A 23,846-nucleotide genomic window follows, 5' to 3' on the forward strand; every position below is an offset into this window, starting at 1 on the left:
TATATAGAGAGAGAGAGACAGAGAGAGAGATAGAGAGAGAGAGAGAGAAAGGGAGAGAGAGAGAAAAATCTATAAAGACTCCTGGGAAAAAGTTAGAAATAACAAATTCAGTAAAGTTGCAGGATACAAAATCCACATACAAATATCAGTCACATTTCTATACACAAAGAATGAACTACCGGAAAGAAAATTAGGAAAGCAATCTTATTGACAACAGCAAAAAAAAAAAAAAAAAGAAAAGAAATAACATACATAGGAGTAAACTTAATGAAAGAGTTGAAAGATGTGTACATTAAACATTATAAAATATTGATAAAGGAAACTTAAGACAGATAAACGCAAATACATCCAATATTCATGGATAGGATTAATAAATACTGTTAGAATGTCCACACAACCCAAAGTGATCTACAGTCAGTATGATCCCTATCAAAATTCCAAAGAAATTCCAAAGAAATAGAAAAAACAACTCTAAAATTCACAAAGAGCTACAAAAATCCCCTAAAAGCTAAAATAATTTTGAGCAAGAAGAACAAGGTTGAAGGCATCACATATGTTCTGATTTCAAAATATAGTACAAAGGAACAGTAACCAAAACAGTATGGTAGTGGCGAAAAACAGACGTATAGACCAATGGAACAAAATAGAGAGTCTAGAAATAAGTTCAGCCATTTATAGTCAACTGATCTTCAGCAAGAATGCCAATAACACACAATGTGGAAAGAACAGTCTCTTCAATAAATGGTATGGGGAAAACTGGATATCCATATGCAAAAGAATATAATTGAATCCTTATCTCACACTATATACAATAATCAACTCAAAATAGATTAAAGACTCAAACATAAGACTTGAACCATAAAATTACCAAAAGAAAACAAAGTGGAAAACCTTCTTGACATTGGTCTGGGCAATGAATGTGTTAATATAACACCAAAAACACAGATAACAAAAGCAAAAATAAACAAGTAGGCTTTCATCAAATTAAAAATCTTCTGCACAGCAAAGGAGACAATCAGAACAAAATAGCAACCTACAACATGGGAGAAAATACTTCTAAACTATATATCTAATAAGGGAGTAATATCCAAAATATATGAGGCACTCAAACAACTCAACATCAGAAAAACACACACACATACAATTAAAAAATGAACAAAGGATCTGAACAGACAATTTTCCAAAGAAGATGTACAAACGACCAACAGGCTTACGAAAAGGGGCTCAACATTACTAAATATTGGGGCAATGCAAATCAAAACCACAATGAGGTATCAGCTCACACTTGTTAGGCTGGCTTACCAAAAAGTCAAAAGACAGCAAGTGTTGGTGAGGATATGGAGAAAAGGGTACCCTTATACATTGTCAGTGGGAATGTAAATTGATAGAACCATTATGGAAAGCAGTATGGAATTTCCTCAAAAAAACAAAAAAACAAAAACCAGAAATACTAGAACTATCATATGATCCAGCAAAATCCTTCTGAGTATATATCCAAAGGAAATAAAATTAGTATCTCAAAAAGATACATGCACCCCCATGTTTGTTGTGGCATTATTCACTATAGCAAAGTACGGAAACAATCTAGGTCTCTACTAACAGATGAATGAAGAAAATGTGGCGTGTGTGTGCGTCTGTGTTTGTATGTTTGTGCATGTGTGTGTGGGGGGGGTTATACATTGTTGGTGGGAATGTAAATTGATAGAACCATTATGGAAAGCAGTATGGAGTTTCCTCAAAAAACAAAAAAAACCAAAAAACAAAAACACTAGAACTATATGATCCAGCAATCCTTCTGAGTATATATCCAAAGGAAATAAAATTAGTATCTCAAAGAGATACGTGCACCCCCATGTTCGTTGCGGCATTATTCACTATAGTAAAGGAGGGAAACAATCTAGGTCTCCACTAACAGATGAATGAAGAAAATGTGGCGTGTGTGTGTGTGTGTGTTTATATGTTTGTGCATGTGTGTGTTCGTGGTGGGGGGGGGCGTGGGTAGATAGGTATAAACATACAAACACCATTATTCAGCCTTAAAGGAAATCCTACCATTTGCAACAACATGGAGGAACCTGGAGGACATTATGCTAAGTGAAATAAGCCGGACAAGGAAAGACAAATACCGCATGATTTCACTTACACATGGGATCTAAAAGAGTTTAACTCACAAAAGCAGAGACTAGAACGATGGTTGCCAGGCACTGGAGGTGAGAAGAAATAGCGAGATGTTGGTCAAAACGCACAAAGCTTCAGTTACACAGGGTAAGTTCTGAGGATCTCATTAACGCATAGTCTTGTGATGACAATGGACAACACTGTGCTCTGTACTTGAAATTTCTGAAGAAGTTGATCTTACGTGTTCTCACCACACACACAGAAATCATAACTATGTGAGGTGACGGATATGCCCATTAGCTTGATTGTGGTAAGCATTTCACAATACATGTGCATATCAAAACATATTGTTAACCTTAAACATATACAGTTCTTCTTTGTCAAGTCTGCCTCAATAAAGCTGGCAAAAGTTAAAAATAGAAACTCAGCTGATATATGATCAATATAGTCAATAAGGGATTAGTTTATAATTAAAACACAAAATAATTATACCTTTTTAAGGCAGAATTTGACTGGGTGCAGTGGCACATGCCTGCAATTTCAGCATTTTGGGAGGCTGGATGGCGGGGGACAATTGCTATAGGCCAGGAGTTCAAGACTGCAGTGAGCTATGACTGAACCACTGTACTCCAGCCTGGGTGACAGAGGGAGACCCTGTCTCAAAGGAAAAAGAAAAAAAAGCCAGAATTTGAAATGCAGCAGGCTTAGCTAGGGTACCAACCTACCTCTCTGTACCCCATACCCTCCTAGCCCACAGAACTTCACATCCTGAACTCTGTTAAGCTAGACCAGGCCAAGCTGCTGGGCTCTCTTTTCTGAAGGCTTATTGAAACCATCATCCATCCAAGGACAGGGTGCTTGTTGCCATGGACAGAAAGAAAGGCATGTAACCATCAAAAGAGATCTCCAAGGCAGGGTCTGTGTCCTCAGGTGCAGCTGGATGGTCCGGTGATTAGATTACCTGGCAGGGCCTGGGTCTGACTCAGGCTGAGATGGGATCTGGCTCCTCAAGCCCAGGGAACATGGGGGCAGGTCAGGCCATGCCCAGGGCAGGACTCCAACATGCTTACCAAGCTTTGCTTTGTTTTCTACACTCTTTTGGGAAATTTAACCGTGCAATCTCTTCTGACTTTCCATAATTTCTCCTGGCCATTCTCAGGAGGTGAGGGTTGTCTGGCTGGAAGACCCGGGAGCTGTTCAACTCCAGGATATCAAATGCTACCTGGCATTGAAATGCAAGGCTGAGGCTCCAACCTTCACCCCAAGAAGCCCACTCCCTCCTTGCTCTGCCCCTATTCAGCTTGCACCCCCTTACTGGCTGCCTCCTTTCTCTACACAAGAGATGACTCCAATATCCACAGTCTCTTTTCTTGGGGCTAGCCTGGTCTGTAAACATATAATTCTATTACAGTGCAATGAGCGTTATAACCAAGGGACCTGCAGTGAAACTCTTTTGCATTTGGAGAGGAGGAAGTGACTCAGAGCATAAGGCACAGAGAACGGGGCCTTAGAGGAGGGGCAGTAGAGCAATGTCTTGCAGGATGGGTAGGAGTCTGCTGGCAGGGGAAGGGTGATCCTCCACCCATATCGCAAATCTTTTTTTTTTTTTTTTTTTTTTGTCCTTAGAGATGGAGTTTTGCTCTGTCACCCAGGCTGGAGAGCAGTGGCTCAATCATAACTCACCGCAGCCTCAAACTCCTGGGCTCAAGCTATCCTCCTGCCTCAGCCTCCCAAAGTGCTGGGATTACAGGTATGAGCCACCACACCCAACTGCATAATCCCTTTTACAAATCCAGCATATTAATCACCCCCCTCCACCGCCAGCCAAGCTGCACCAAGCATTGGTTGATCAGGGCTCTCAGCTGCCACCTTTTCCGGAGAATCATGCCTTGGCCAAAGGTGCCAGAGCAGTTATGCATTGACCTCCATCCGGTGCCAGCCTGCAGCCCAAGGCTGGCTGAGATGGTGGTATAAAGGTGCACTTCGCATAATTCAGGGTGTGCAAGCTCCATGGAGCTATCCACATTCAGAGCCTCCCATAGCATCAGCCTGGGGCTCAACTTCAAGTAAACCACGTCTTTGCTGCCTCGTCTTCCCTCCCTCACCTCGAGACAGGCCCTTCCTGTGGTCACGCCTGCAATCCTCATTGCTTCAAAAGCCATATCTCAGCTCTGGAGAACTCGACCTGACGTGGGTATGGAGGGCGTTCAAGGCAGAGGAGACAGCATGGGCAAAGGCTTGGAGGCACGAACTCGAAGGCATGACCTTGGAAGGTCAGGTAGCTTTCTATGCAATATTATGAATAATAAGGGGCAGGTGAACCCAGTTAACTTTTACTAAGGATCGTTCTGATCATTCTGCAGGCTGTTCCCAGTACTTTTTGTTTGTTTGTTTTTGGAGACGGAGTCTTGCTCTGTCACCCAGGCTGGAGTGCAGTGCCACAATACATCTCGGCTCACTGCAAGCTCCGCCTCCTGGATTCAGGCCATTCTCCTGCCTCAGCCTCCCGAGTAGCTGGGACTACAGGCGCCCGCCACCTCGCCGGGCTAATTTTTTGTATTTTTCAGTAGAGACAGGGTTTCACCGTGTTAACCAGGATGGTCTTGAACTCCTGACCTCGTGGTCCGCCCGCCTCGGCCTCCCAAAGTGCTGGGATTACAGGCGTGAGCCACCGCGCCTGGCCTGTTCCTAGTACTTTTAATATATAATCTCTATTGATCCTTATCACACCCTATGATGTAGAGTCTCTTATTGTCTCCGATTTTAAAAGCAGAGAAGTGAAACAGCCCTAACTGATGTGGCTCGTAAGTAGTGGGCTGGTGGTTTTCATTCAGGTGCGTCTGATGATGGAGCCTCTGCTCTCCAGCCAACGTTCCGGGGTTCAGTAACTCTCTACACCTGGCCAAAACATCGTCCCTCCTTCACTCAGCCACTGACTCAGCAACAGACAGTTCCTTTGAGACACCCGCCCACAGAACACTAAACTTGTGGTTTTCCTATCACCTTTGAACGGACATGAACAATGACTCTTTTTAAAAGGACACAGTATTTACGGAGCCAGAATGAAAAGGACAGCAGGAAGGAATGCTCAGAACCTTTGATACCACACAGATGACATAATTTATGTCCCGCCACAGCCATCTCTGCCGTCCCTGTTGCAATCTCAAAATTGAGGACAAACTTGGTAATTGCTTCAGCTGGGCTGGGCCTGCCGTTGACCGTTTGCTTTTCTTATTACCTCGTCCTGCCCGGTGACCCCTGAGCATTTCATCTTCTTTGGCAGGGCTGGTAAATCTCAGGCTGTCCCTGGCAGTGCAGAGACTGCCTCGGAAAACACACAGAGGAAAATTAAGGAGGAGGGGTGTAGAGAGAGGTGGTCTTGGGAAAAGGTCTTCAGACAAAACGCAAGATGATGGTGAAAGGAGCCTCCAGTGCAGCCTTTGCAGGATAAAGGAAAAGTACCCACTGCACGCTGGGCAGAGCATCTTGTCTCCAGTTAGGACGTGATCAGTAACACCAAGCTGAATGCACACTGATACCCTTCCTGCTCTGTGTGGAACACAAGGTACAGCCACGATAATAACAGGAGAGTTACTACCGTCACAGAGTCTGGCTTCACAACCCAGGGTGTTGGGCTGATTTTGAGGGTAAGTCCACAGCACAGTGTACCAAAGGTAGAAATAAAGCAGGCCTGGGACTTCGGGAAGTGGGTTTGGGGGTGCACTCCCACAAGGAGGCTGGGATCAACAAGGAAAGTTTCCAGGTGACCACAGCTCAGCTTAGCTCAGAGGATGCACGAGCCTCCTGGAACGCAGCACGATACGCCCGATGCCATCTCCAGCCAGGCTGTGCACCTGCTGTCCCAGCCTTTGAAAAGCCGTCCTTCATCACCTCTCCCACGCTGAGCTGCCTGTCTCCCTGCCTGCAAGGTCAAATGTGAACTGCTCACACCTGGCCTGTGGCCCTTTCGAGATGGCAAGTGAAGGAAATGAGACATTAGGCTCTGGAGTCACCCTTGTGGGTTCACTCACCTCTGTCACTGACTGACTCTCTGTGCAAACCGAGGCAACGCTCAAGTTCTCTGAGCCTCAGTTTCCTCATCTGTTCAATGAGGATCACATAGGGGTCTTTAGGGAGTAAATGTGATCATGCACATAAGGCACTGAAAATAGTTCTCGGAGTAAACATGCAGTGTTGTCCGAGGTCATAATGCATGGTTACTGTTATTAATTCTGCTGCTGCTACTGCCACTCCTACTGCAATGATGGTGACTACTACTGCAATGATGGCTAATGCTGCTACTTTGTTAGAGAACCCAGCATAGTTCCTGACACACAGGATACTAGTGCTTAATATTTTATTTCTTCTTCCTCTGAATAATTCCAAAGAATGGAGCTACTGGTTCAAAGGACATGTGTCTGCCCACATGTGTTCTTAATAAGTGCCACACTATCAGCTTCATTTTCTTTCTGCAAGGTCATTTATCTTACCTTTCCCCTTTCTCTCACTCCACTCATTAATTCATTCAGTTTTTCTCTCCCCATCATGCTTGGGTCAAACAGCATCCCCTCCACTTATCCCTCTGGATAAGACGGATAACATCACTTAACCAGTTAATTGGAAGTTCCTTTCCCCCTCAGCCGCCGAATTGCCGAGCCTCCGAGAGCCCAGACTCCCACCCTGGGTTCAGAGTAAATAGAATCACCTGGGGTGGCTGAAACGGGTGGAGACAGAAGGTGTTTCAAAACTTAATCAAAAATTAATTAGAAAGAGAAACAAGCCAAAGGACAAACATCTGTGAGTAGATGAGCCGCAAAGGAAAACAAATCCGAAATACAACATTCCCTTTGAGTTAGGAGCAGGGACCTGCTGGGCTACACTGGGAGTAGCTGAAAACACGCTTTTGGAGGGGAACACAATGCCTCCGTGTTCACTTCTTGGGAACAAATGACAGCACAACTCACAATTCCAAAGACGTGGGAGGAGAGACGCTGCACACTCAAGATCATACAGGAGCTGCAGGGAAGCTGTGCATCGGCGAGATGCTAATAAATAATTATCAGAACAAACACTAGCCGACGCCTTGGAGTGAGGGGGCCACGCAACAGGAGAGCAGTCTCCATGAGCAGTCGGCACTTCCAGATTTCCTGGCTCTGAGCAGTGCTGGACGGCAGCTCCGAGTCAGAAAAACCAAGCCTTGAGAACCATGTGGGATGGAAATCAGAGGGCCCATGGCCACCGAGATGAACCCTAGAGTGGACACTGGGTATCCAGCTAGGGTGTGACCCCTGGGAGAAACGGGATGCCTGGGAATGAGTTTCTGCAGTAGAGGATTGTAGCAAATGCATCAGTGCCCCAGACATATCCCCTCCCCCTTCCTACACCTTGAGCAAGGAGAGCCTCACGGTGATTTCAGTAACCTCAAGTCTCCTGTTTGGACCCAATACCTGGTGATACTTGTTTCTGCCATTTCCCAAATCCACATGACAGCTAAAATCAGGGCACTCCATCGTCCTTAAAGTCAAGAACTTCTTCCATGCAAGAAAATAAAATTGGAAATACGAGTTAGTGCATTTGCTTGAAGGCAATTAAAAAAGAAGAAATATGAGTCAAATGCAACCTTATCTCTGACCCCAAGGAGGCTCCAATGGACTCTGCCTCCACTTCTTAGAAGACCAAGGACTCTAGTGTTCTTACCTGGGTTTTCCACTATCGCAGTCTTGCATATTCTGGTCCTTCTATCTGGAGCTCCAGCCCTGCCCTCACCCCACTTACTTTTTTTTTTTTTTTTTTTTTTTTTTTTTTAGACGTAGTCTTGCCCTGCCACCCAGGCTGGAGTGCGGTGGCGTGATCTTGGCTCACTGCAACCTCTGCCTCCCAGGTTCAAGCGATCTCCTGCCTCAGCCACCCGAGTAGCTAGTATTATAGGTGTCTGCCACCACGCCTGGCTAATTTTTATATTTTTATAGTAGAGATGGGGTTTCACCATGTTGGCCAGGCTGGTCTCGAATTCCCGACCTCAGGTGATCCGCCCACCTTGGCCTCCCAAAGTGCTGAGATTACAGGCATGCCACCCCGCTTATTTAATAAGCTGTTTATTCACTTGTTTTTAACTGACATCACCTGTTCTAGGAAGCCTTCCTTGTCCTCATTACTTATTTTGAGAGCAACTGCTACTCGTCTGTTACAATTAGGATGATTGTGCAGGGTATGAACTTTGTTTTACCCATAGTTCCAAACTAGGCCAGTCTCTTAACATGGAGTCCACGGAGTTTTAGCAATTCCTGACCTGGAATCATATTTGTGTGTTTATTTTTCAGAAGGTTTTCTGATTCCAGATGTTGTGCCGAACCCCTATTAACGTCAATGGGGAAGGCACTAGGTTCGAGAGGCCAGAGATCCAGAGCCAGAAAACAAGACATGGGTTTTTATTAGGGGTTTCCATATAGGGGATATAGTCCAATGGTAGTGGGCTGGACAAGGTATCCACCTTATATACAGTTTAGTGGTGGCAGGCTGGACACAAAAACTGCAACCTGCTTGCTAACTGCATGAAGTTTGTATGCCATTTTCACTTAGCACAGATGTTCCTCACAGACAAGGAACAAATCTCTGGGTTGGCCACTCCTGGATTCCCTAGCTCCGGACACACATTCGGGTACATCTGCCATACAGGATAATTCTCAGGATATGCTTAAATTATCACTACTGGGGGTGTTTACACCAGATAGTGTCAGAGCCATTGCAGTAGAGCTCCTCAAGGTCCAGACAATGCCTTATTTATTCCTGTATCCCCAGAGTCCTGGACAATTACAATCAGTTAGCAATACTCATGACTAATGTAGTCTGGGTGTTGATTCTGAACTGAGCATGGGGCCAAACACCCTACAAGTCTTCATTTCATTGACTTCCATGACCACCCTAAAAGGTGGCTGTAATGTTTGTCACAGGGACCAAGAGAGTGAGGCTGTGGAACACCAATCCAGGCCACACAACTGCAAGGCTTGGTGCTGGAATCAGAAGCGAAGCCAGTCAGCCTCTGTAGGGCCATACAGCTTCACTAAAAGTCTCCAGAAAGAACAAACTAATGAAGGAGTAAGCATTGTTCAGTTCATAACCACGCTGCTCTCCAGTTCTAATGCAACACCGTGACATGCCTCTAATAAAAACTCAGCCTAGGTAAGACCCTGAAAACTAATGTCCACCTCATTTTGCTTTGCAAATGATACGTAAGCTCCTATAATCTATCTGGAAAAAGCTCTTTCTCCTGTAACATCTTGTGCACACATTTTAATCCTTTTAATCCTTTGATGCAATCAGGACATATTTTTAGATCCCCTCCCCTTTTTTACAGATCAGGAAACTGAGGCCAAGAAGTTATCATGGCTTGCCCAAGATCATGCAAAGCTGGAAATGGAATCCAGGTCCTGTCCACTCCCGACTACGTGTCCTTCCCCCTACTTCTCCCAACTGCAGCATCTTTTCCAAAATGCTCATGTGTTTCCTACCTGAGAGTCATGTATTTCTCACTCCAACAAACTTTCTGGAGTCACCAAATTCAATTTCATTCTTCAAATGTCTTCCAGAGAACAGCCTGGCCCTTGCACAGCCCCTTTGGGATTCCCTATTCCCTGCTACAAGAGAGCTACTGGGGTCAACACCTTCTTGGAAGCTCTTTCTTCTCTCCTTTCCTCTTGGGATCTAGCTAAGGAGATGGAGACAGACCGATGGCCATCTGTCAGAGCAGCTCTGTGCAGCCCGAGCCCAAATGCGCTAATTGATTTATAGGCTAATAATGCAGTTTATGTGCATGGCTGGGTTGTTTGCAAAATGTGTCCTTCACCGCAGCTGCTCTGAAGGAAATCCCAAGTCCCCAGTGTAGCAGACGCTTGAGGGGCTTGCTGGAGCCTTTTCAGGGACCCATGTGGTTCTTCACATCCACTCATCATGCAAAGACTATGAAGTGGAGCATTCTTGGCTACCTGAGCACTGGCGCCCAGCCCTTAAATTAATAAGAACCAGCTGGAAGTCTGTGTTGATGAAGACAGCTGAGTGTGGTGGCGAGAAGTAGGGTCTTGGTGTTCCTCGGGACAGGGGAAGGTCTCAGCTCCAGCGCTCACTGGCTGTGCACCCATGGGTACACCAGGTCACCCACCTGAGCCTCCATTCCTCCATCTACCCAGTTGGGAGAAGAAAAATCTTCCTTCATGGGGAGTTGTGAGGAATAAATGAGATGGTTGGCTCATTCCATGAATATTTGTCAAATAATCACACAGAGACACAGAGATAATGAAGCCCATAAAACGTGCTGTAACAGAGGTTACCTTCCTTTCCCTACACCTTTCCCCACTATTCTTTCCCACTGTGTTAAGAATGGACGTTAAGAAGGGGGTGCCCTCTTCTCTTCCTCCTTCTCTCCACGCTCTTCTTTCATCAAAGATGCTACTACTGGGCCTCCACCATTAGTCACGAGCTTCCTGTGCATCTTCTTACTAAATTCACTGTTTGTTTTTTTTTTTAATTAAAGACAGTGTCTCACTCTGTCGCCCAGGCTGGAGTGCAGTGGCATGATCTCGGCTCACTGCAACCTCCGCCTCCCGGGTTCAAGTGATTCTCCTACCTCAGCCTCCCCAGTAGTTAGGATTAGTGGGATTACAGGCGCCCACCTCCATGCCCGGGTAATTTTTGTATTTTTAGTAGAGACAGGGTTTCACCATCTTGGCCGGGCTGGTCTTGAACTCCTGACCTCATGTGATCTGCCCGCCTCAGCCTCCCAAAGTGCAGATATTACAGGCGTGAGCTACCACACCAGGCTGTTTTCTCACAAAATTCTTATCGCATTACCCTCAAAAGATAGATGACGTCCCTCATTTCATAGACCAGTGCTGTCTGACGGACCTCTCTGGGATGCTGAAAGTGGGCTGTGTCTGTGCTGTCCAGTAACAGTCACCACCAGTCACGTGTGGCTACTGAACCCTAAAAATGTATCCGGTGTTACTGAGAACTGGATTTTAAGTTTCATTTTAATGAATTTACATTTAAGTAACCACATTTGGCACTGGCTTCCAAATGGGACAGCACAGTCATGGGGAATAACAAAGAAAAGCACAGTGAAGTTTGAAGAAGCTCAGCTACCTGCCCCGGGTCATCAACCTGGACCAAGGTGGAGGTAAGAGGAGGGGTTCATACTCGTCAGTTTCCTGTGTGCATCTCTGGAAGCAAACAGCTGGGCTGGATGAGGACATTCTTTTTTTTTTTTTTTGAGACGGAGTCTTGCTCTGTCGCCCAGGCTGGAGTGCAGTGGCCGGATCTCAGCTCACTGCAAGCTCCGCGGATGAGGACATTCTTGGAGAAGCAAGCTGAGATCTGAAACTCAAGACAGGCTGGAGAGGAATATTCCCAGTGCTGGGGAATTGGTCCAGAAGAAGGAGGAAATGAATATTCAGAACAGATAATGGTGGTGGAAATGCTTTGTAAACTTTGAAGTGCTAGCTGAGGGTGGGGTTATGAGTAATACCCCCTTGGCAATGACTCCATGGCAAAATTTTGCTGTCCTTCTTCATCTCCTGTTGCCCTGCTTAATCATTAATTAAAGCTTAAGGGATTTGGGAATACAGGCCTCTGAAATTTGGACTAAACCCTCCGTGTTACAGAAAAAAAAAAAAAAAAAAATCTCGGGTAATTAGCTTTTCTTTCCCTAAATGCTTTTTGGTTCTCATTACAAACCAAGTGCTGGGCTAATATACCTTGTGTTATGAATGCCTCACAATTCCTGCTAATTGAATTAAACCCAATTCTCTGCAAATAAACTCTTGGTGTTCTTAAAGGCAAATAAAGAACAGAGCTGTTTCTTTTTGGAATGGGTCATTACAAGGCCCTAATTACCAGGATCTCAATGTGTAAAGGAAACCGCCTTTGTGTCGGCTCCTGACAATGATAGCTCCGTTAAGATCAAAGTCGCAATGTGCCCTTGGAATCTTCTCCCTCTTTTTACTCCACTTTAAAATGTTTAATAATGACTAATCCGATTTCTAAGACGGCAGAGAAAAGACAAGAGAACAGTAGTGTATTTTTTTTCTTCTTCATTCAGGACAGATATTCCAAAAGTGACACACTGCTTACATTTCCCTTTTTCTTTTTCCCTTGGACACAGCACATTTTGAAGCTGCTAGTTAGTGAAGGAATCTTTGCCACTAGACTTACAGGCATGCCCAAGGTGAACGCAGGAGCTTCGTGAATTTATCACATATCAGGGACGAAGACGGATGCTATTGTTCTCACGTGGCCAAACACATTTATCAATAATGGAATGCCAATTACTTTGGGGACCATTCTTTACTCTTGTGGGATGGGAAACTTTATTCCAGGGCTTTTTAGAACACCATATATAATCAGCCACAACAACCAGATTTTAAAATGCAGCATGCATCATTTCTTGCTGGAAATTTTGCTCTGACATGTGGGCTGAGTTTCTAAGTTTGAGATATTCTAAGTCAGGTTGATGGGAAAAAAAATAACATAATAACCCTCATGGTAAACTGTCCTTTGTGAACATGTAAGACCTCAAGGTAGGTGATGGGCGAAGTCCCTGGTACTCCAAAACACTAAGCTTTAGTCTCATAAGGAGCCATCCCTTTGTTCCAGCAAAACAAACAATCACTAGACCATCCAAGCAGCCCAGGAATTGGGTTCCATATTGCTTCTTCCAAAGCTTCTCATTCACCTCCCTCAGTTTCCCAAATAATCTCACTCTTTCAAGATATGATGTTCTCCTCTCTAGAGAAACTCTTCTGACTTCTCTGATTGGAAAATTCTTAAATTCAACCTCCACAACCCAACTCAGGTGTGCTTGTCGGAGTTTGCTGCATGCTTCTCTTTGTTCCTCTTCCATTGGTGCCAGCAGCAACTTGGCAGACTGGAAAGCGTTCAGGCTTCAGAGAAGGATGCACCTAGGTTCTCAACTTAGTCCCTGTACTTACTAACTGCATAGGTTGGAGCCAGTTATTTTACCTCTCAGCACCTCTGTTTTTTCATCTACAACCTGGAAATAATAATGGCTACCTTGCTTCAAGAAATGGCTTGGGTATAATGTGCTAGAAATAATAATGTGTTTGCCGTTGTGAAGAGTGTTGCAGTGAACATAGACGTGCAGTAACAAAGACATGGAATCGACCTAAATGCCCATCAATGGCAGAATAGATAAAGAAAATGTGGAACATATATGGAATGTTCCATGTATCCATGGAATACTATCCAGCCATAAGAAAGAACAAGATCATGTCCTTTGTAGGAACATGGATGGAGCTGGAGGCCATTATCCTTAGCAAACTAACACAAGAACAGAAAACCAAATACCTCATGTCCTCATAAGTAGGAGCTAAATGATGAGAACATATGAACACATAGAAGGGAATAGCACACACTGGGGCCTACTTGAGGATGAAGGGTAGGAGGGGGGAGAGGATCAGAATAAGTAACTACTGGGTCCTAACCTTAGCATCTTGATGATGAAATAATCTGTAAAACAAACCCCTGAGACATGAATTTCCCTATATGATAAACCTGCACACATACCCCTGAACCTGTAATAAAAGATAACAATAAAAATAATAGGCCTGGCGCAGTGGCTCACACCTGTAATCCCAGCACTTTGGGAGGCTGAGATGGGTGAATCACAAGGTCAGGAGTTCCAGACTAGCCTGGCCAATATGGTGAAACCCCCGTCTCTATTATAGCAAAAAAAAAAAAAGAAAAAACAATTAGCTGGACGTGCTGGCACATGCCTGTAATCCCAGCTACTCGGGAGGCTGAGGGAGGAGAATCACTTGAACCCGAGAGGGGGAGATTGCAGTGAGCCGAGATCACGCCACTGCACTCTAGCCCAGGCGACAATGCGAGCCTCTGTCTCGAAATAAATAAATTAATTAAAAAATAAAAAACAAAAATAGTAATGTAGACAAAGTGATCGGTACACAGTAGCTGTTCAATAAATGAAGTCCCACCTTGTTATTATTATGGGACTAACCCATTACCTTTTGATTACTTGCTTAGAGGTACGTTTCCTGCAATGGGAAATCCATTCTTTGAAGGAAGAGTATGGACCTCATTATTTTCTATTATTAAATATCCCCAGCACCTAGTGCAGAGCCAGACATACACCTGGCTTGAAAAACGTTTAATAAGTTTAAAAATGGATAAGTGAGTGAATACATGAATGGACACCTGCAGCACGCACTTAAGGACAGAAATGACACAGTGTGGGGCATGCAGTAGGTGCTTAATACATACTTGCCTACGAATGAATGAGGGAACTAAGGCAGACAACCAAACATTCAGGGATTTAAATGGAAATCAAATCCAAGGGCTTTGTGATTTCCCACAGAGAGAACAAAATTCCCCAAACCCTCCTGCCAGAGGCAGCTCGCATCAGCTTAGCAGAGAACGACGATGCTAAATTATTGCTTAACTACTTCTCATATGATGATCTCCTGCATCTTACTAGGAAAATCATCGCCATTCTCTCGGTGCTGAGAACAGCTGCAGTTAACATGTTTGAGGCGCCTTTTAAATACGATTCCCTCTAACAAGTCTAAACTTGATTTCAGCGGCTCCATTTCCTTGTCACTCTTCCAGGCTTCTCTCCAGGAACCTGACACACAAAATCCACGATTCAGGGTGGAGATTCACCATCTACCTGCAGGCAGAAGAAGCCTGAATGCCATCAGCACAGGGAGAGGAGGACGAGGATGGGGCGTGGTGTGCCTCTGGGTGAGAATAGCAGCCTACCAGGCCACGTCTACCCAGAGCAAAGACCTGGTGATGTTTAATTTCAAAGCAGACTTGAGACTCTCGGCTTTGAGCAGAGGCAGCCCGGGGAACGCAGATGTGCATTTTAAAGCAGCCACGTCTATTTCTGATTCTTTTAGTCTGTGAGTAGAAAGGAAGTCCTCGATGCTGAAATGACAACTGGGCTACATCAGGCCATCAGCTGATGGGCTGGGAGTCAGACAGAGCACTGGGCCTCTACAGGCCAGGGAAGTCGGGTTGCCAGCTAAATACGGGACACCCATGACTTACACCTGAGTTTCAGATCAACAATGACTAGACAGATAGAGATTAATATAAGTATATCCCAGATATTGTATAAGATATACTTATGCTAAACAAAGGTTTGCTGTGTATCTGAATGTTTGGTTGTACGTGTCCATTCATATATTGAAGAGTTACTGGGCGCCCTGTATTTTACTTGTTATATCTGGCAACTTTTTGTGGCAGGGACAAGGTGAGGAAATTACTCTCTCGGCCCCTCCCTTGCTCCCTGGAAGAAGGTACTATGGAGAGAGGAAGAAGACTGATGGATGGATGGGTGATCTGCAGTGTGGGATTACACGCGTGGCAGTGCAGCTGCAGGGTGATAAGCACATTCCCTGGATCCAGCTGTGTGGGTTCAAATCCTGGCTCTGCTGCTTCTCAGCTACTGAATCTGAGCAACTTTATTCACCGCGTCATGCCTCCGTTTCTTCATCCAGGACACTGGACTGGTGGTGAGAACTACGCCCTCTATACGGTGTTTGAGACGATTCCGAGCTACAATCTATGTAAAATGTTTGATGCAATGCCAGGAAATCACTCAGTCAATGTGACTATTCACCACGGTTATTGCCAGGACCCTCAGCTCCACTAGGGAGACCTTGCTAACTTATCTGCAGCACAAGGTAATTTCTCCAGATCCTGATTCTCCTGTTGTAGGGGTAGTGGGAGGCTCACTACCCCTACAACACCCTAAGAGCTTAGAAGAGACAAGGCCATTTTGGGTAAACAGATGCATAAGACCTTGTTGGTAGGAAGCTTCTGGCAATCCAAGCTCTCACCCAGACAGACATTGCCTCTTGGCAACCCTGAGAGTGGTTCCCTTAGGTTTTCTCTGTGTGCTTTCCATGATGGGGAACTCACTACATCCCCGGGCGGACCACGCAGGCCATGCTGAAGCCTGTGTGCTGTGAGAAGCCTCCTTCTGCTTCACCTACACACATTTCCAGGCAATGGTGACCCATAGCCTCACTTCTAAGTAACCCTAATCCTCCCATTTTGACATGTTTTCATTTATGTGAAGCCCATACTCTCATTCCAGCAACTCCTTCCTCCATTTAAGCCTCTTCTTTGAGAGCTCAGTGTTTATGTAAAGACCATGATGGCACTGGGGGAGCTGTGTTCCTGGTGTTCTGAAGGCACAGGAGAGGTGCAGATCCAGGTCACTGCCAGGCCCATCAGCACAAAACGACTTTCTACCCCGCAGAGCACAGCATCTTCTGGGGCACTCAGCCTCACCTCATCTCATGCGCCCTCAGACACTGGGGACAGGGAGTGGCCTCTCTGGGTGTGGCTTTGTTTTTCCAGCCTCTTCCGAGCTGTGATTCACTGCTGTGCAGATGTTCTGCCTCTGGTTCAACCGAGGACAGGGCTGTCGGGACGTGGGGAAGGCAAGATAAGGCTGGGACTGAGATGCCAAGAAAAAGGGTCCTATATTTGTCACTGGGTTTGTGACTCAGTGTCCAAGTCTTTTTCTAAAACACAATGGGGGACATAAGGACTCTTAGCTGACTTTGGATGTGGAGAAATTGAGGAAGAGGGTGTTCATGAGTTAGATACTAAATGGACTGTAAACAGTGGACCATGAGTGCCTTGGTCACTACTTCCAGAGTCTAGCACAGCCTCTGGCACACAGTAGGTGCTTGTGGCAGACACTATTAGATGTCTGTCCAATAATCATTCCAACTCCCCTTCTTCTTTGTCTACCTTAGTTTCTCTGTTTTGACTGCTCATAGGGGTTACCAACGAGACTGATTCTAGTCAATGAGCTGCAGGAGCATGACTGCCGCTGAGGGCATCGTCTCAGAAAGCAATTCTTCAGGTAAAAATAGCCTTGAGAAAAAAAAATTGCATTCATCCACCTCCTGCCTTGAAACACAGTGGGAGGTTGTGATGCCTGGAGCAACGGCAGCCATCTTGTAACCATGAGACTACAAATACGTGGATGAAAGTGACCATCTTGAGGATGATGAAGCAAAACTGTTAAGTAAACCTTGAATTCCTGATTGAACTAGTCCTGGAACCACCTGACTCCAGTCTTCTTTTTCAGTGAGTTACTTACTGCTTGATTAAGAAGCCTCTGATGGTCAGGTATGTTGTTTGCAGTCCAGGGCACTTCAGGTTAATGTAGCACTTAATAAATGTTTCCTCAGTTGTACTGGAAGGGTTTATGGTAAATCCTCATCTGGTGAATCAAGACCAGACAATGCCAATAGGACACTTAATGGCTGGGGAGAGGGCTAGACAAATTAGGGCCATAAACCAAGAAAAGGGCTTTTGGCAAAAAGTGGGTCCCAAATGAAACTATCAGTTCCCTCCCAGTTAGAGACAAACAGAAATATTAGATTCCTGGTTCTGATTTTCTGTAATTTTTTGTAAGACTTTCTTCCCTCATAAGTATTGAAAAGAGGATGGGGAAAGATATCTGGAGTCCGAGCCAGCCAAAATGTGCCGGTGCAAAGGATACAATCTGGAATACGATAATTTGAATCTACTTCTAGCTATAAGTCAGTGTTTTTCAGCCTTAGTACAGTTGAAATTTGGGGTCAGATAATTCTTCGCGGTAGGAGTTCTCCTGTGCATTGCAGGAGGTTTATCAATATCCCTGGCCTCTACTTTATATGCCAGGAGCACTCCCCAGCGAGCTGTGAAACCTAAAATATTTTCAGATATTGCCAAATATCCCCTGGGGTGCAAACTTTTCCTCCAGCTGAGAAGCACACTCCTCCAAGTAATCTTGAGCAAGGAAACTAACCTCTGGGTTTCCCTTTCCTGATTTGTAAAATGGTGTGAGAGCTCACTGAGGTAGTCTGCAAAAAGTGCTTAGTTCACACTAACTATGACAATTCCTGGTTGTAGAGACAGATTTTTTTGTGCTTCCTTTGTGACTGGGCTCTCACCAATATTGGAAAGCAAAGAAGATACTGAAAAGCAAAGAAGATACTCATCCATCCAAATTCCTACTTTGCAAATAAGAAAACAGAGGTCTAGAGACAGAAAGTGACTGCTGGGCCCTAAAGATGGAAAAACAGGATAATATGGATGTCCTACAGTATCACTGGAAGAAAGACAGAATGTATCACCCTTGATCTAACAGCCAAGAGAATGACCAACCCGTCATCTAAGCACGTGAGATGGCAAGGTTCCTATTGCCGGCGTATCTGCAGCATCCCAACTGGATGGGAGCCAGTGTAGGATATATGATTGTCTTTACCAGTGGGCCATTCTTGTTCCTCTCTACCGTCACTGGCTGCAATGATTTAAGGACCACCAGACAGCCATCAACAAGCACTGGGTGAATTCTCTCCACATGCTCACTGCATTAAGGATAACTCTCTGCAGGTGTATGTATGGGAAGAGGGAGGCTGCCAGCCAGACCTGAGGAGCTGCTGTCACCTGGAACACACGTGGCAAGATCAGACACCAGGCAGTTACATCTCCTACGCAACGTGTGGTAATGTGAGCCTAGTCGGTAAGGTGTTGTATTCTTTCAACATGTAACATGGAAATTAACAAAATTAACCTTGCATCATCTTCTGCCATGTAATAAAGAGAATTCTGTTTGCAAGCCCCCCCACCAAAAAAAATTATATGCCAATGTCACATTAAAAGTAACAACTAGGCCGGGCGCGGTGGCTCAAGCCTGTAATCCCAGCACTTTGGGAGGCCGAGGCGGGCGGATCACGAGGTCAGGAGATCGAGACCATCCTGGCTAACACGGTGAAACCCTGTCTCTACTAAAAAACACAAAAAACTAGCCGGGCGAGATGGCAGGCGCCTGTGGTCCCAGCTACTTGGGAAGCTGAGGCAGGAGAATGGAGTGAACTCAGGGGGCACAGGTTGCAGTGAGCCGAGATCACGCCACTGCACTCCAGCCTGGGTGACAGAATGAGACTCCGTCTAAAAAAAAAAAAAAAAATAACAACTAGCCCTAGAACTGGAGTCCACAGACATCCTGAATGCTGCACCTGTGTTGCCTCTTTCCGAAGTGGCAATCTGAGCCAGTCTTCTCCAAGCGCCCAACCTGCCTCCCACAGGGTCCTCCACCCCAGCCAAATCAAGAAGTCTGATTTATTGAGAACAGACTTCCATGCCATGAAGCAAGGTCAATACTAAGGATAGTGTGATCAATGAGATAAGCACCCTGCCTTCAGGGAAGTCTGGCTAGGAAAGCCAACATTATACAAATAATTCCTGATGGTCTGCAATGCAAACCACATGGAGCTCTAAAGTTAAAGCAGGAATGGGGGTAGAACTAAAAATCCCCACCCAGTTCTGTTGCCTGTACCCGCAAAAGAGGACCAGGAACCTCCCAGGAAAAAAAAAAAAAACAAAAAGAGGAGGCTGACATCAAGACTTTCCCTGTGACGTGCTTTTCCACCTCCTCCTGCCCCAACACAAGGGACTGTGTGGTAACCAGTGGGGTTGGGAGTGGGAATGTCTGTGGAGGAGGGCAGAGGGTGACTGAGAGTCATTGTAATTGTAAAGCTTATGCAATCTCTCAGAAAGCCCATGTCTGAGTCAGACTTGGACTGGGACAAAAATTAAACAATGTGTCCAATAAGATCTCTTAGGATTCTGCCAGCTGGACAAACCCTCATCTTAATTTGTTATTCTAGGACCCTTGGGGCTATATCTGTGAGGGTGTTTCAGGCAGAAGATGCAGTTTGTATGTAGTCGAAAAAAGAAGACTAAGAAAAGTCTAGTGGGACTGGAATATAGAGAGCGTGTGCAAAGCCTCCGTGGGAGGAGGAGAGGAGGTGGGAAGGGAGGATCATGAAAGCAGCAGGATTCCAGGGGGATTGGAGCAGAGCAGGAGAGACTGAGGGGTGGGAGAGGAGGCTAGAAGTATGAATGGGGGTCCCCTAAGAAGGGACCTCCAAATCATGTCAGGGAATATGGGTACTTCTGCAAGTCACCAGGCACCATGGAAGGGCTCTAGGGAAGACTATCACATGACCCAGTTTCCCTTAGGAACATGTCTCCGGCTTCAGTGTGGAGGATGCATTGGAAGAAGCGAGGCTGGAGCCAGGAAACAAGTCAGGAAGACAAGTAAGGAGCTAAGATCCTTAGCAAGAAAGAGGTGGCCTGGGCTGGCGTGGAATAGCATTCTCATATGGGGGCTTCTCCCCTCCAGGCAACTCTTGGCAATGTCAGGAGACATTTGTAGCTGTCACAACTTGGCAGGAGGAGGGATGCTAATGGCAACTAGTGGGTAGAGGCCAGGGATGCCGCTGAGCATCCTACAACACACAGGACACTCCCCTGCAACAAAGAACAACCCAGCCCCCAAACGTCCACAGTGCAAAGTTAGAAAAATCCTGCGATAGGGTGGGGAGATGGAGATGGAGATTTGAGATGTGTCTGGAAGGCAGAACTGGCAGGACTTGGGGAAGAACTGGAGGTGAAGGGCAGAGAATAAGAAAGTATGGAGGATGGCTCTTAAGGAAGAAGGTGGGTGGGTCATGGTTCTGTCCACTGAGATGGGGAGCAGACCAGGGGGAGCAAGTGATGGGTACGAGTGAGTGTCTCCATTTAGGACCTGTTGAGGATCATGCTCCCAGAGGTTTGCAGAGGAAACCTCTGCCTCGGAACTACCCCACTGCCAGGCAAAGGGTCTTGGAGCTTCCTCTTTGCACTGAACTTCTCGTGCCCCGCCTGTCCACCTGGACTTCCCATGTCCCAGGGTCTCAAACCTCTAGGTCTCTCTCCTGCTGGTTGGGCTCCCCTGAGCCCAGCCTCACCCCCCAGCTGCAAAGCCCATGTCCCCCTTGGCGCTGGCGGCGGTAGCAGCAGACGGAGCTGCCCTCCCCCGCTCAGCCTCCAGTCACTGCACAGCCTCACGACTAATTAAACATCTGCTGCAAGCTACAATTTGCTAAATTGCCTCACACTCTAACTTCTGGCAGGGACTAATCTGAGTTCTCAACTCCAGGCCCAGAGCCTCCCTCCAAGCAGCCTCAGCCTCCTGAGCTCTCTTCTTCCTCTTCCCCCAACTTCCCTATGTCACCAAGACTCATGGGCAGGGGGTGCAAGGAGCAAGTCCAGGCAGGTGTCTCTCTCCTGAGACTGTGCTCTGGGAAGGATGGGAGGCCTATGGGCATGGTTCCTCCAGGAGCTTGTAATCAATTGTCCCCCAGAAAAAGACTAAAGAAGAAGATGAATAAGTAATCAGATATAACGACATGCCAAATTGAGTTTAATCAAGAACTAAAACGGATGAGACAGGAAACACATTTTATGGGGGTGGCAGATGAGACTCTTTTCCTCATAAAACCTTAAGAAGAAGGGTCCAGGCAGAGCCACCTGCTTCAGAATCCTGCAGAAACCCTGTGGGGAGGTTGGGGGAGTGCCTGTTAGGAATGCAGATTCCTGGGCCCCGCCCCTGAAGATGCTGATTCAGCAGATCCAAGAGGGGCCTGGGAATCTAGACCCTTTTCAACCAATAGGCAGGTTGTTGATATCCATAAAGTCTGACGATAGGAGGACTGATATGCTGAAGACCCCTTTTCTCCATTAAGCTTTCCCAAGCCTCCCCAAGTATGAATCCAGATGTGTAGCACCGTTTTCTACAAAGCAGATCACTGTGGCTTCAGGCTCTGCAATGCAGTCCTTAGTTGTCAATGTGTCCTGCCCTTTCCTCCTCCCAAGTGGTGGGACACATGGCTTCCCTGCCTGCAGTGCCTGCCCAGCCTGGTGTTGTCATGTGCTAATTTCTCTGTCCTCAGCTCAGCTGTCCTCACTTCTAGGAAGCCCTCACCAGCCTCCTAAGGCTGGGCCAGTTGCCTTCTGTAATTCTACAGCCCCATTATATTTCTGGAGGTCCTGTATAATGACGCAGATGGGTCAAGGTGAGCCATCCTGTCTCCTTTCACAAAAAGCAGGATTCATCTGTGCCAATATCTACTGTTTACTGACTTTTAAAAAATGGCCATTGTGAGTGGGGTAAGGTGATATCTCAAAGGGAACACTTATGCACTGTTGGTGGGAATGTAAACCAGTAACACCTCTGTGGAAAATGCTATGGACGTTTCTTAGAGAACTGAAAGTAGATCTACCATTCAATCCAGCAAGCCCACCACTGGATAGCTACCCAATGGAAAAGAAATCTATCTATCGATTTATCCCATTGAATCCAGCAGTCCCACTACTGGTTAACTACCCAATGGAAAATCAATCAATCAATCAATCAATCAATCTCTCCATCCATCCATCCATCCATCTCATTCAATCCAGCAAGCCCACCACTGCATAGCTACCCAATGGAAAAGAAATCTATCTATCTATCTATCTATCTATCTATCTATCTATCTATCTATCTATCCCATTCAATCCAGCAATCCCACTACTGGTTAGCTACCTAATGGAAAATCAATCAATCTATCTATCTATCTATCTATCTATCTATCTATCCATCCATCCATCCATCCATCCATCCATCCATCCATCCATCCATCCCATTCAATCCAGTAATCCCACTACTGGTTAGCTACCCAATGGAAAATCAATCAATCTTTCTATCTATCTATCTATCTATCTATCTATCTATCTATCTATCTATCTACCTACCTACCTACCTACCTACCTACCTATCTATGTATCTGACACATGCACTTGTATATTTACCACAGCACATTCACAATTGCAAAGATATGGAACCAACTTAAGTGCCCATCAACAGATGAGTGGACAAAGAAAAATGTGGTGTGTGGGTGTGGGGGGGTGTGTGTGTGTGTGTATACGAAACGAAATAAATGTGTATCTCTTTCTCTCAAAAGACAGAGATTTGCCAACACGAGACATTTCAAGGACCAATGCACATGTCCATTCTTGATTTACGGATCACAAATCATCCTTATCTTTCAATTAAGGAGGCCCTCTAAAAGTGTCTTTAATTGGAAACACTGTATCAGCTAAGTTACCTTTATAATTGAAAGGTACAAAAATTGACTGCCTCCTTTCCTTTTGACCTTCTACAGATTTCTTGTTGATACAGATATTATTCCTGGACTAGAAAATTATGATGAGATGTCACTTTCCTTTTGCAGTGAGACTTTATGCATAAGGCTGTAGAATGGGGTTCTTACCCAGACCCTTGGATTGTCCTGTATCACAGAAATCTGTGGACACCCTGAAATTGAATGGAAGATTGTGCTTATGCATTTTGGGGAGTTGGTGGTTTTCACCTGAGTCTCAAAAACACCTGTGGCCCAAAAAGAGATGGAATCACCATTGGTGAATATCTTTCTCAGGGATTTCTACAGCCTGGGGATGCCCAAGATGACCTTTGAGGACCCTTTAACCTTATCATTCGCAGCAAATCTTCCAATAACTCTAGATGTACACACTTTCCTCCTGTGGTCCCAAAGAGGTGGAGTATAGGAAAGTCAGCTTCCAGAACATCTTTCGTTCCTGTTCACTCTGGTTCTAAGACCCAGACTCAGCTTTTTAAATTTCTGTTAATTCCATGATGCCCCCAATGAAAAGGCCACTGGACATTTTATAGATTAGGCTAATTGCCCCACAGCTGTGCACCTGCCTTCAGGAAACTTACAGGCTCTTGGGAGAGACATCACTTAGGTGTAATTGCAGTATAATCAGAAGCCTATCAGTGATAGCTAACATGTGTTATATTCTAC

This window comes from Theropithecus gelada, chromosome 20, assembly GCF_003255815.1.
Source record: "Theropithecus gelada isolate Dixy chromosome 20, Tgel_1.0, whole genome shotgun sequence".
Taxonomy (NCBI): Eukaryota; Metazoa; Chordata; class Mammalia; order Primates; family Cercopithecidae; genus Theropithecus; species Theropithecus gelada.